Genomic DNA, 12,502 nt, shown 5'->3' on the forward strand with positions numbered 1-12,502 from the left:
CGCAAGGTGGTGCTCCGGGGTGTCCTCCTCCCCGCATCCGAACCAACAATCCCCCGTAGGAGATTTGCGGATCCGATGCCGGAAGGAGTTGAAACACCCATGGCCGGTTAGCACCTGCGCGGTGTGGAAGTCCAAATCCCCCGCGAACCCCGTCCCCAGCCAGACAGTCAGGTCAGGGAGGAGGCGATGGGTCCAACGACCACTTTTCGCCTCGTCCCATCGCCGCTGCCAGGCCTCGAGGGTCTGCCGTCTGGCCTCCCGCTTCCGGGCGGAAATCCACTCCCGCAATTCGTCGGCGTCGGTGGGCCGGGCAGACGCGCGTGTGGTGCGGGGGCCTTGGATTTTATGGGTGGTCTCGTAGACCACCCGCCTCTCCATAACCTGAAGGGCTATGGGAGGCACCCCCGCTAAAAAGCACAACGCGTCATACCCGACGCTCCTGTACGCGCGAACCACGCGAACGAGACCAAGACGGTGTGCTCTGTCGAGCATCCGTCTGTTGGCCTCGTCGTGCAATGCGTGGCCCCAGATGGGTGACGCGTACAGGATCACCGACTCGACTACCCGCAGGTAGGCCCGCCTCACAACGTATCCGGGACCCCGGAGATTTGTCATGAGACGAGCCAAAGCGGACGCCGCCCGGATCGCCTTCTGGGTGATGCTGGCCACATGAGCCCTGAAGTTTCTCTTGGGGTCTAGTAGGACCCCAAGGTACTTCAGCTTCATCCCAGGCCGCACGGCGTGGTCGTCGTGCCGGATATTGAAGGACCGAGGTACCCTCTTGGAATTCAAGAAGATAGCCTCGGTCTTCTCACCGGCAAGGGATAATCCCTTATCGACGAGCCACGCCTGGATGAGGCGAATTGCCTCATCTGCAACCTGGGACAGCCTCTCCAGGGCACTTGCTGTGACCAGCATCCCGATATCGTCGGCGAAGCCGACGAGCCGACAGCCCCCCGGCAAAGGTTGGCGGAGCAGGCCGTCATACACGAGGCACCACAGGAGTGGACCGATAACCGATCCCTGCGGCACCCCCATGTACACCGGCCTGGTCCGCCATTTACCCCCCCCAAGATACGCGATCCTGCGCCCCTCAAAATAGGAGCGCAGGACGATCCGCAGGTACCGAGGTACCCCGCGAAGCCGGAGTTCACGGAAGATCTCCGTCCACCGCAGCGAGTTAAAGGCGTTTCGTACGTCAAAGGTGATAAATAGACAGAAGAGGCCCTTCCTCGCTGCGGTTTCCGCACCGGCCGCCACCAGGTCTAAAGCCTGGACCGTGCTGCGCCCCCTCCGGAAACCAAACTGGTTCTCGGCCAGGGAATCCGTTTGCCTTAAAGGCCATCTGAGTGTGTTCACCAGGCATCTAATGTATTCATTAGGTATATAGATTTCATCACTTTTCAGTGGAATAAGTCATCACCTTGAAGGCGGTATGTCCTACTTCTTTATCAAGAAGTTCCTCCTCGTCCACGTTGTAATAGAAAGCGACCTATCTCCAGATGGGCTAGCATTCTCGTGAAGAGGAGTACGAAGGCCGGGCATGTCAACTCCAATGAATGGAAGGAAAGGTTCCTCCATCCGGAAGTTGCGGTTTATTGTTTGGCTCCATCCGGCAGGTGCCTGACCATTGGCTGTTGTGTAACATAAACCTCTGGCGGCAGGTGTTCTTTCTCTCTTGAGACCAAAGATCCCAGTTATATTGCACTGAGAACTGCCCATGGCTACAGAGCTTATAACTGGCCCATTTATTGCTGACAGTCTCATGGAATTGTGTTCAGCTGCGGTGTTTCCTGCAACTGTAACTTTCGTCCATCCGATAGCAGCGGAATTAGTACCGTGGATTGGTCTTCCAATTACCATCTTGTACTTCTCGCTAAGTTTTTGAAGGTGACTAGATACCCGTGCCACCAATTCTGGACTCCATCTAAGTCTTCCAGCCATAGTTTCACTGTCTGGAAACTCGATGTCCAGGATGGACTGTAACCCTTCGGGGTTTAACCTCTCAACTGTTGGTCTGAATCCTAACAGGTTGAGGTTTGGAACGGTACCGTTAGGATACGCGCCATCAGGCAGTGGATTCCATGCCTGGAAACGTCGCTCCTCATTCTGCCGACGCGTTTCTAATACAAGCCTAGAGGTCACATATGGAGATACGTAGCACTCGTACTTATTGTGGTCCATAGCCGTGATCCTCCCGAAACTTCCAGAGGGAATAGCATCTTGGCGGCAAGCGCCAGCCTCATCCTCTATCTCAGGTATTCCTACCTGTGGTATTCCAATTTCGGGTACATTCACCTTAACCATATCACCTTGCGGAGTTGTAGTATTCGCAATCATCTTGAAGTATTCGGCGATTGGTGCTGGTGTAACGAAATCTTCAGGGATCAGGTTTAAAGGAGACTCTTCATCTGCATACCGGTCTTCCGCGTTTACAGTCCTAATGTGGTCGATGACTACTGCATTCAGGACACTTGAATATACGTGCTGAAAAGCACAAAACGGTATCTCCCTACGTAAGCGGGGGTTTTCCGCTTCTAAATCACCATACACCCTTTCACATAGGATAGGGAATGTAGAGAACTCCATATTGTGGGAGTAGATACGCGTAATGGGCTGCGTGCCCGTATAAGGTCCCTCCTGCCACATAGGCTCATCCTTCAAGACCTCTTTACTTGCCTTGACGACGGTGGGAGTCACTTCAGCAGGGTCGCGGATTACCGCTGGACCCGCTTCTACCTTCTTAGGAGGTTTTCCATCCTTCCTAAATCCCTTGGATCTGAAAGTTGGCCTCCCCCTACCAGATGGTCTTGGTTGGGGTGGTTCTGGCTCATCGGCCCAACTCTCGGCTACTGGTGCCGGCCGCCCAGACCTAACCCAGACCTAACCCAGACCCAACCCAGACCTAACCCAGACCTAACCCAGACCTATGCTGATTATGCTGTGTTAGAATCGCTTAAAGGAAGTGATCTAACTGGGGTCCGGACAAGGTGAGAATGAGGGTACAGAAAGAAACAAATACTCGATCAAATTTAAGTCGGCCCTTAAAAGGGCTTAAGTACGACGTTTATTATATTTTTCTTTGTCTTTGGGGGCTGGGGGTGGTTGAGGTCCTCGGCGGCTCCTTTGGTGGTCGGCGGTGAATCCGAGGGCCTTGTTTTTGGACGCCGGTCAGCGACGTTGGCGTCTGAAACGAAAATAGCGGCAGAACCGCGACGGTAAGCGAGCGTAAGTCAAGCTATACCAAATAGTATCGACTCCTGGCTGTGACAACAAGCCTGTATGGAGGGGATAGCAATACCTTGCTTGTAACGCAAAGGTAAAGCAGTGGACTGTGTGATCGACTTTCCTTTAAAATTAAAGGGATCGTCGACCTGCAAGTGCGTAGAGATGAGAAACCTCTTCTCCACGTCTTATGCACCTTTTAAAGAGGTGCACGTCGGTTGAATCTCTGCGAGAGCAGAGGTTCGCGAGCGTTGAAATGCACTGTCCCTAGCTGGTGCTAGGCTCAGAGGCAGGTGACGGCCAGAGACTCCACTACACCGTTCACCTCGCCGTGTGCATCTATTCGTCACACGGGGGTTGCTTCTAAACGGTTAGTGAGGCGCGAGCAACGTAGAGGTGATAGGCACTTACGTTTACTCTGTCTGGATTTGCCCGTCAAACAAGGCTACTGAGCAGTGGGTTCGGTGCTCTTCCGACGATATGCAAACTCAGAGAATCGTGAAAATCACCGATTCCAAGAGTGTGTTCAATCGTTTTTTGCAATCTCTTTTTTGCAAGCTGATTCGTCTGTCGCACGTATAATACGTGTTGATCGAACAGACGAATAGACTAAGCCGCAAGAGAAGATCGTTCGGTCAGTGAGGATTCTGCTCTTCGAGTACTTCGAGCTTGTTGGAGAAACCAAGAAGCTCTGTTTGAAGTAACCTCGAAATGGCTGTACTTCTACTGATCGAACTGTTACCTGTCAAAGACTGGCACAAGACTGACTGCGAGAGTTGCGCGTGTCTCCGCGAAAGCGCGGAATACGCTCGTTAGCCGCCACGCGGCGCTCGCTAATCAAACTGTGTCCTTTTCTAATCTTCGACAACTTTCTCTCTCTTTCCTTCAGGCTCGAACAGCTGACACAGGTCGTTCACCTGTTCGAGTTTAACTGTAATTTTCTAAAAACGAGTCCTTCGTCAAATTCACCGTGTTTGTTATTAGTGACACTGAATCCCCAACCGAAGGCGACCTTCGGTTGGGCACGTCGATCAACATACAACGGCTTTTCGTAACGAAATAGAGTTCTCAATATATTAACTCTTTTTTAAACATACCGCCCCCCTTGCACGGTCCGTGCAATAGAGAATGTCAGTATGTTTGTTCCGAAGGAAACTCGTCTCGTAAAACTCGAAAGATAGAGCTTTATTACCGCGAATGAGAGAGAAAATTTGCTGAAAGAGAAGTTCAATTGAGCTGAACTCCCTCACAGCGTTATCGTGAACTCCAATCAAATAGAAATTTAATTGAACTTACTTTCTAGCTGGAGGAGACGAGCTTCGATGCTGAAGCAGCCTCATTGAGGTCTCTACGGCAATCCCCACGGCCGTCCGCGTTAATTCCTCAAGAGAGGGCCCTTGAGGACGCGTGGGTCGGCGTGAGCGACTCGCCACCGCCGTGCTCCTGCCGGTTTCGTTCGGCCGCGTGCTGGTCGACGTTGGTGCGGCCCGTCGTCCTGACTCCCGTGGCTTTTGTCGGGTCCTGCTGGAAGCTGGATTTTCCGAGGTTGCAGCTCGCGGTGCCTTTCCCTTTTCCTCTTTGGGCGTTGGTGCAGCTGCCGCTTTCCACGCCACCGACGTCAGCCGTTGGTCTCTGTCCCATCGGAGGACGTAGCGTCCCCCGGGGACCGTACACCGGTATCGCCTCGTAGTCTTCGGGATATGTCCCGGTACACGGAGCTCCAGGTCATCCGTTCTGAGGACCCATTCCTCCTTCTTTTCCTTCGCGGGTTTTTCCTCGTTCCGGCTTGCCTCCGGTGTGGCCGGAAGACTTGTGTGGTCCAGCGCCTGCTCGACCAAATTCAGACACCTTTCAAAGGTGTCTGACATCTCCTTTTGCGTAACCACAGTGTCAGTTTCCATTGCTGGCTTGAGACTAATTAGTCTATCGCTTTCCGGACTCAATTTTCGGTAGCATCCGCGATTTTGTGGGGGCGCTTCTTCCCTTGGAGTGAGAGAGACGCAACCACTTCGTCTCCCCTCTCTGTTATCGCTTTGGACGTAGGGGGGGTGTCTTGCGAGCGTTTGTCTTTCAAACTGAACGGTCGCGCTCACCTTTGTGTCACCCTCGATTTTACCGAAAATCGTTAGATGTTTATTTCACCTGTTCGACCTCGGCAACCGTTGTCGAATCTGGCTCATCTACGGGTAACCTACACATCCTTGTAATCGGACGTGTGTATGTGGACTTTGCTGTACGTACTTTTACAACCCGTACATTTCCGTCCTTCCCCGGGAAAACCTCCTCAATTCTTCCCATCTCCCACTGATTAGGGAGAAGAAGAGGATTCTGCACTAACACCAGATCCCCTGGTTGCAGTTGCAGTTGAGTAGTGCGCCACTTATAGCGATTTTGTAGGTGCGTGAGATAATCTCGCGTCCAATGCCTCCATAGCTGTTCGTGGAATTTTTGAATCGCTCTCCAACGCGACAATCGCGAGAGTTTTTCATTTTCCACGGACTGCAGCGGAATCGCATTTAGTGGTCCGCCTGTCAGGAAGTGACCGGGCGTAAGAGACGCATAGTCGTCTGGGTCGTCACTCAGAGGAGCGATCGGTCGCGAGTTAAGACTCGCTTCGATCTTGCAGAGCAACGTCTGCATTTCCTCTCCCGTTGGTGTGAACTCTCCCAACGTGCGTTTCAAATGGTGTTTCACCGATTTCACGCCGGCCTCCTGCATTCCACCGAAGTGTGGGGCACTGGGTGGATTGAACCGCCACTGAATGCCCATAGCACCGCATTTATTATGCGTATCTGCTGCAGAAAATACTGCACGACAGTGCTGTTGTAATTCTCGATCGGCACCGACGAAATTGGTTCCATTGTCACTGAAAATGCAGGACGGGATTCCTCGTCGTGCAACAAACCGATCGAGTGCGGCTAAGAACGCGCTCGTCGTGTAGTCATGGACGAGTTCGATATGGACAGCCTTCGTAGCGTAACAAACAAACACCGCGATGTACGCTTTGTGAGCTGTTTTGCCTCGGCCCGCGGAGTCGCGGACACGGTAAGGTCCCGCGTAGTCCACTCCACAATTGTCGAATGCTCTTGACGGGCGGCAGCGCTCCGGGGTCAGATGCTGCATTATTTGCGTGGACGTGTTGCCTCGCCATCTTACGCATCGCATGCATTTGTTGACCACGGTTTTCGCTGCATTTCGACAACCGAGGATCCAATAATTTTGCCTGACAGTGTGCAAGGTCAACTGCAAGCCCCCATGCAACGTATCTACGTGGCACTGCCTAATTATTAATGTCGAAACATAATGCTTAGGCAGTATTATCGGGTGCTTGGTTTCCCATGCAAGCATCGCATTCTCCAGTCTTCCACCGACTCGTATGACGTCCTTATCATCGAGGAACGGGTTGAGACTTTTCAAGGGAGACTTCACGGGGATACTGCGATGATTTTTTAAGCATCGGTATTCCTCTGCGAAATGCGAGCCCTGTATATGGCGTGCGAGGCGCTCAGCTGCGTTACGCATTTCTGACGCCTCGATTATTTGACCGGCGTTTGACCTTTGATTGACGCGCGACGGTCTTCGCCAACGAAGACAGTACGCCGTTACGCGTAACAGTTTTCTCCATGATTGAAATCGGTATAGAAAATTCCATTCCGGTTTCGGAGTTGCTACGTGTGCATGCGCTATGCGCTTGCCTTCATCGGTCTCAACGGAAGCGGGGAGGGCTGGCCATCTCGCTTCCGTTTCTTTCAGCCAAGTCGGTCCAAACATCCATAATTCCGACTGCAAAAAATCTGCAGCGTCCATCCCGCGCGAATTCAAATCCGCAGGGTTTGAACGTGTAGGAACATAGCGCCATTCAGCGTTAGGAAGTGATGTTTGTACTTTCGACACGCGGTTGGCTACCACAACCTTCCAAGTCGATGGATGTTTTTTCAGCCAAGCGAGAGCGATCGTGGAATCGGTCCAACAAACGACACGATCTGTCTTTATTGCAAGTGAATTTGTTACATGCAAAATTAGCTCGGCAAGCAGTACGGCCCCGTTCAACTCAAGTATTGGGATCGACTGTGTTTTTATAGGAGCCACTCGCGTTTTTGCCATCAACAGTGATGTAAACACACCATTGTCTGTCGTTGTCACTCTTAAGTAGGTAACGGCAGAATAGGCTGCGAGTGATGCGTCACAAAATCCGTGCAGCTCCACGGAAATCGTGTCGGCTCCATATCGGATCCATCGGGGAAGTCTCCAATTATTCAATCTAGTCCAATCTGCACAAAATGTGTTCCACATTTTGAGCGTCTCCGCGGAAACATGCGCATCCCACTGGATTTTTTCCAGCCACTGGGATTGCATCAGGATTTTTGCGCGAATCACGATTGGCGAAAGCCAGCCGAGAGGATCGTATAATTTTGCAATTTCCGAAAACAAAGTGCGCTTTGTAATCGGTGTTGCAGATGGTTGGAATCGTTGTAGATTGAAATAGAAAAAATCTCCGGATGGAATCCACCGCAGCCCGAGTACCTTTAATTCGGAATCATCAAACAAATTAAGGTTGACTGCATGTGAGTGCGAGCTCTGTGGAATATTTCGTAATAAATCTGACGAATTTCCAGCCCATTTGCGAAGGTTAAATCCACCTCGCTGTAGGAGCTCGCACGTTTGTTTACGGATTTGCTCTAATAACGGTTTGTCAGGAGCTCCCATAAACACATCGTCTACATAGACGTCCTTCTCGAGGATAGGAGCGGCGAGCGGGTAACGGTCGCCGTCCTGTTTTTGCAACTCGAGAAGAGTTCGCATCGATAAGTATGGAGCACATGCCGTACCGTAGGTCACGGTATTTAACTCGAACGCGATAGTGCGTTCGGTTTCTGGCGTGCGCCACACGATGCTCTGAAAACGACGATCCTCTGGAGCGACGAGAATTTGTCGAAACATCTTCTCGATATCCGCTACCAACACGTATTCATACAGACGCCACCTTGTTAGTACAGAGGTGATATCGTTCTGTAATTTCGGTCCTACGTGTAGGATGTCGTTCAGCGAGTGTCCTCCCGCTGTTCTACTGGAGGCGTTAAATACGACGCGCAGCTTTGTCGTAGCGCTCTCCGTTCGTATGACGGCTCGATGCGGAATATAAAGTCGAGTTTTGTCTAGCGACTCTAAGCGAGTCATATGACTCATCGATTCATATTCAGTGAGAAATTCACTGTATTCTCGCACGAGATTTTTGTCAAGGTCCAATTTTTTTCTCAGCCTTGTCAACGCGGAGAGAGCTATTGGGAGAGATTCTCCCAAACACTCGTCCGGGTTCGTTCGGCTAAAGGGCAGACGGACGATGAACCTGCCCGTCGCGTCTCGCGCGACTGTGTTTGCGAAGTAAGCCTCGCATTCTTCCTCGGCCTTGGTGTTTACCAACTTCGAGGGAATCTCCTCTATTTCCCAAAACTTCCGTATTGCTTTATCAAGCGATTCGAGGATGTTGCAATGCAGCGTCCTCACGGGGTTTGGTTCAGAGGTTGCTGCGCCGACCGGTCCAGACAAAACCCAGCCCAAAGCGGTTTCCTGAACGATCGGTCCTTTGTTGCTTATCCGACGAAGTCCTTGTCGAATAAGACTGGCGTAGACCTCTGCACCGATCAGTACCTCGATGGGGCGATCCGATGCGGGGTCTGGGTCCGCTAACGCCAGCCCACGCAGCACGGTGCATGCCGGTACGCGAACTGACGGCGGGACATAGGAGGTGATTCTCGACACGATGTATGCACTGGTGCGGAACGCCTCTGCAGTGTTACTCGTCGAGGTGAACTCCATGTCCACGCTGTGCGAAATGGTTTGAGTCAATCCGCCCCCCAAACCCAATACAGTGGCCGGGGTTTTCCTTCTCGCTAGTCTTAGATCATTTGCTAAGCTAGCGGAAATGAACGAAGCTTCTGAACCTTGGTCAATGAGTGCACGCGCTATACGCGACGTGCCTCCCTTGCCATGAACTCGCACATTCGCTGTTGCCAGAAACACAGCTCTGGTACCGCTCTCTGTCGCACTACAGTGAGACGTCACCGCGGCCTTTGACGTAGAAGCACGAGGTTCCGTGTTTACGTTTGCAGGACTGCGTGCAGGAACGTTGTTGCGTCCCGCTTCCCGCTTGCCCTGCTGTGGCTTATTCGTCGAACGACGACTGCCAGTACCAGATTTTCTTGCTTCAAAGTGCAGGAGTGCATGATGCCCTCCGTTGCACTTGACGCAGGCTGCGCTTTTTGGACAGTGTGTAACTGTGTGAGTGGAAGCCAAGCAGTTTAGACAACACTGGTTGACTTTAATATATTGGAAGCGTTGTTCTGGTGTAAACGACTTGAACTTTTTGCACGAAGTAACTTCGTGCGCTTGTTCACAGAACACACATCCATGAGACGTAGTGGGAATGTTCTCGACGACAGCATTATGTTGTCGTATGCGAGGTTTTGATGTGAGGTCACCCGTTTTCTTGTGTAGCGGGTTAATCAACACATGCAACCTGTGCTCTTGCTCCCTGAGAAAGTCCAACATCTCATTAAATGAGGGGACTTCTGAGTTGAGCTTTTGCGTGCCCTCCCACTCCCATTCTAGGGATTGGTCCAATTTAGATTTGATCAGGATGACCAACACGTCGCTGTAGTGCTCTACCTTGCGCCCCAGCTTCTGGAGCGCGGCGAGCGTTTGTTTCCAGCCGACGGTGACCTGTTGCAGGCTTTCTATGTCGCCCGTCCTGATCGGCTTCAGCTTCGTGAATGTTGCGAGTAGCTGAAGCACCATACGACGTGGGTTCCCGAATTGTTCGGTTAGGGTATCCCACGCCGGCTTGAAATTACGATCCGCAATTTCAAGCGTGGCAATCGATGCGAGTGCCTCTCCTTCCAAGCAGCCGTTCAGATATTGCAAACGTTGTGCATCTGATAACCGTTGATCTTTTATTATGCTTGCGGTAAACAGATCCGCAAAGTGACACCACTTTCGCGGATCTCCGCTAAATCTCGGTAAGTTCTGCTTGGGAAGCTCAAGCGTACTAGGCTGGCCTGTTGCTCCGGCACCCGCGGTATTCCCGGGGTTACCGAATCCAGCCGATCCCTTTTCCTGTATGAGGGTGTCCAATTCCGTCATCAGGAAGTCCTGAGCTTCATGGAACGCATCTTCTGCATCATCCATCGTACTCTCGCAGAAGAAGGGTATGACCTTGCGTTTGCTGTCAGGGACTTCCTTTTTGAGCTGTTTAACTCGCTCTTGGATGTCCCTCCAAACGTCAGTCACATATTCCAACTTCTGCTTGAGGAGAGAGATGGTGTAATTATTTCGCCCCTTTTTCTTCAGATTAGTCACGAGTCGGGTCATTCCCCGAATTCGTGACTGAATATCCTCCATCTCAACCTCCAGGGCAGGAAGAGTCATCTGCTCCTTGGTAGGGTTCGACATGGCGATATAATTCGAGAGGTAAACTCTGCTCGAATGTCAACCTGAAGTGAACGCTTCTTTCACCCTTTCTCAACCTTTCAATCCGGCTCGAAGGACCTTTTGTTAGAATCGCTTAAAGGAAGTGATCTAACTGGGGTCCGGACAAGGTGAGAATGAGGGTACAGAAAGAAACAAATACTCGATCAAATTTAAGTCGGCCCTTAAAAGGGCTTAAGTACGACGTTTATTATATTTTTCTTTGTCTTTGGGGGCTGGGGGTGGTTGAGGTCCTCGGCGGCTCCTTTGGTGGTCGGCGGTGAATCCGAGGGCCTTGTTTTTGGACGCCGGTCAGCGACGTTGGCGTCTGAAACGAAAATAGCGGCAGAACCGCGACGGTAAGCGAGCGTAAGTCAAGCTATACCAAATAGTATCGACTCCTGGCTGTGACAACAAGCCTGTATGGAGGGGATAGCAATACCTTGCTTGTAACGCAAAGGTAAAGCAGTGGACTGTGTGATCGACTTTCCTTTAAAATTAAAGGGATCGTCGACCTGCAAGTGCGTAGAGATGAGAAACCTCTTCTCCACGTCTTATGCACCTTTTAAAGAGGTGCACGTCGGTTGAATCTCTGCGAGAGCAGAGGTTCGCGAGCGTTGAAATGCACTGTCCCTAGCTGGTGCTAGGCTCAGAGGCAGGTGACGGCCAGAGACTCCACTACACCGTTCACCTCGCCGTGTGCATCTATTCGTCACACGGGGGTTGCTTCTAAACGGTTAGTGAGGCGCGAGCAACGTAGAGGTGATAGGCACTTACGTTTACTCTGTCTGGATTTGCCCGTCAAACAAGGCTACTGAGCAGTGGGTTCGGTGCTCTTCCGACGATATGCAAACTCAGAGAATCGTGAAAATCACCGATTCCAAGAGTGTGTTCAATCGTTTTTTGCAATCTCTTTTTTGCAAGCTGATTCGTCTGTCGCACGTATAATACGTGTTGATCGAACAGACGAATAGACTAAGCCGCAAGAGAAGATCGTTCGGTCAGTGAGGATTCTGCTCTTCGAGTACTTCGAGCTTGTTGGAGAAACCAAGAAGCTCTGTTTGAAGTAACCTCGAAATGGCTGTACTTCTACTGATCGAACTGTTACCTGTCAAAGACTGGCACAAGACTGACTGCGAGAGTTGCGCGTGTCTCCGCGAAAGCGCGGAATACGCTCGTTAGCCGCCACGCGGCGCTCGCTAATCAAACTGTGTCCTTTTCTAATCTTCGACAACTTTCTCTCTCTTTCCTTCAGGCTCGAACAGCTGACACAGGTCGTTCACCTGTTCGAGTTTAACTGTAATTTTCTAAAAACGAGTCCTTCGTCAAATTCACCGTGTTTGTTATTAGTGACACTGAATCCCCAACCGAAGGCGACCTTCGGTTGGGCACGTCGATCAACATACAACGGCTTTTCGTAACGAAATAGAGTTCTCAATATATTAACTCTTTTTTAAACATGCTGATTATGCTGACTTTCAACGGGGGGAGTGATCACCGGTGTGACTCCCAGGCCACTATCAGACTACAACGTCCGACTTCACGCCGAAGGATGGAGGCAATAACCCGTTCCTACCCTCAGCCCCAGCCTCCGTTTCACCCCTGCTTTACTGGCCCGGGCCTATGCAGGGTGTGCCTTCGGCCGGGGGTACGCCTTCATCGAAGTCCGTGCCATGATTCCTCCCTATTCGTAGCTAAAGGTGGTATAAGACGTTGGGCCCACCGGACTTCTCAGACGCATTCGAGTCCTGCTAAGAACCCGATCTTGGCTTGCACCAAATCGCTGCGAATTCGTCCTCGATCGAAGCCTCCC

Source organism: Calliopsis andreniformis, unplaced genomic scaffold (genome assembly GCF_051401765.1).
Source record: "Calliopsis andreniformis isolate RMS-2024a unplaced genomic scaffold, iyCalAndr_principal scaffold0133, whole genome shotgun sequence".
NCBI classification, from domain to species: Eukaryota; Metazoa; Arthropoda; class Insecta; order Hymenoptera; family Andrenidae; genus Calliopsis; species Calliopsis andreniformis.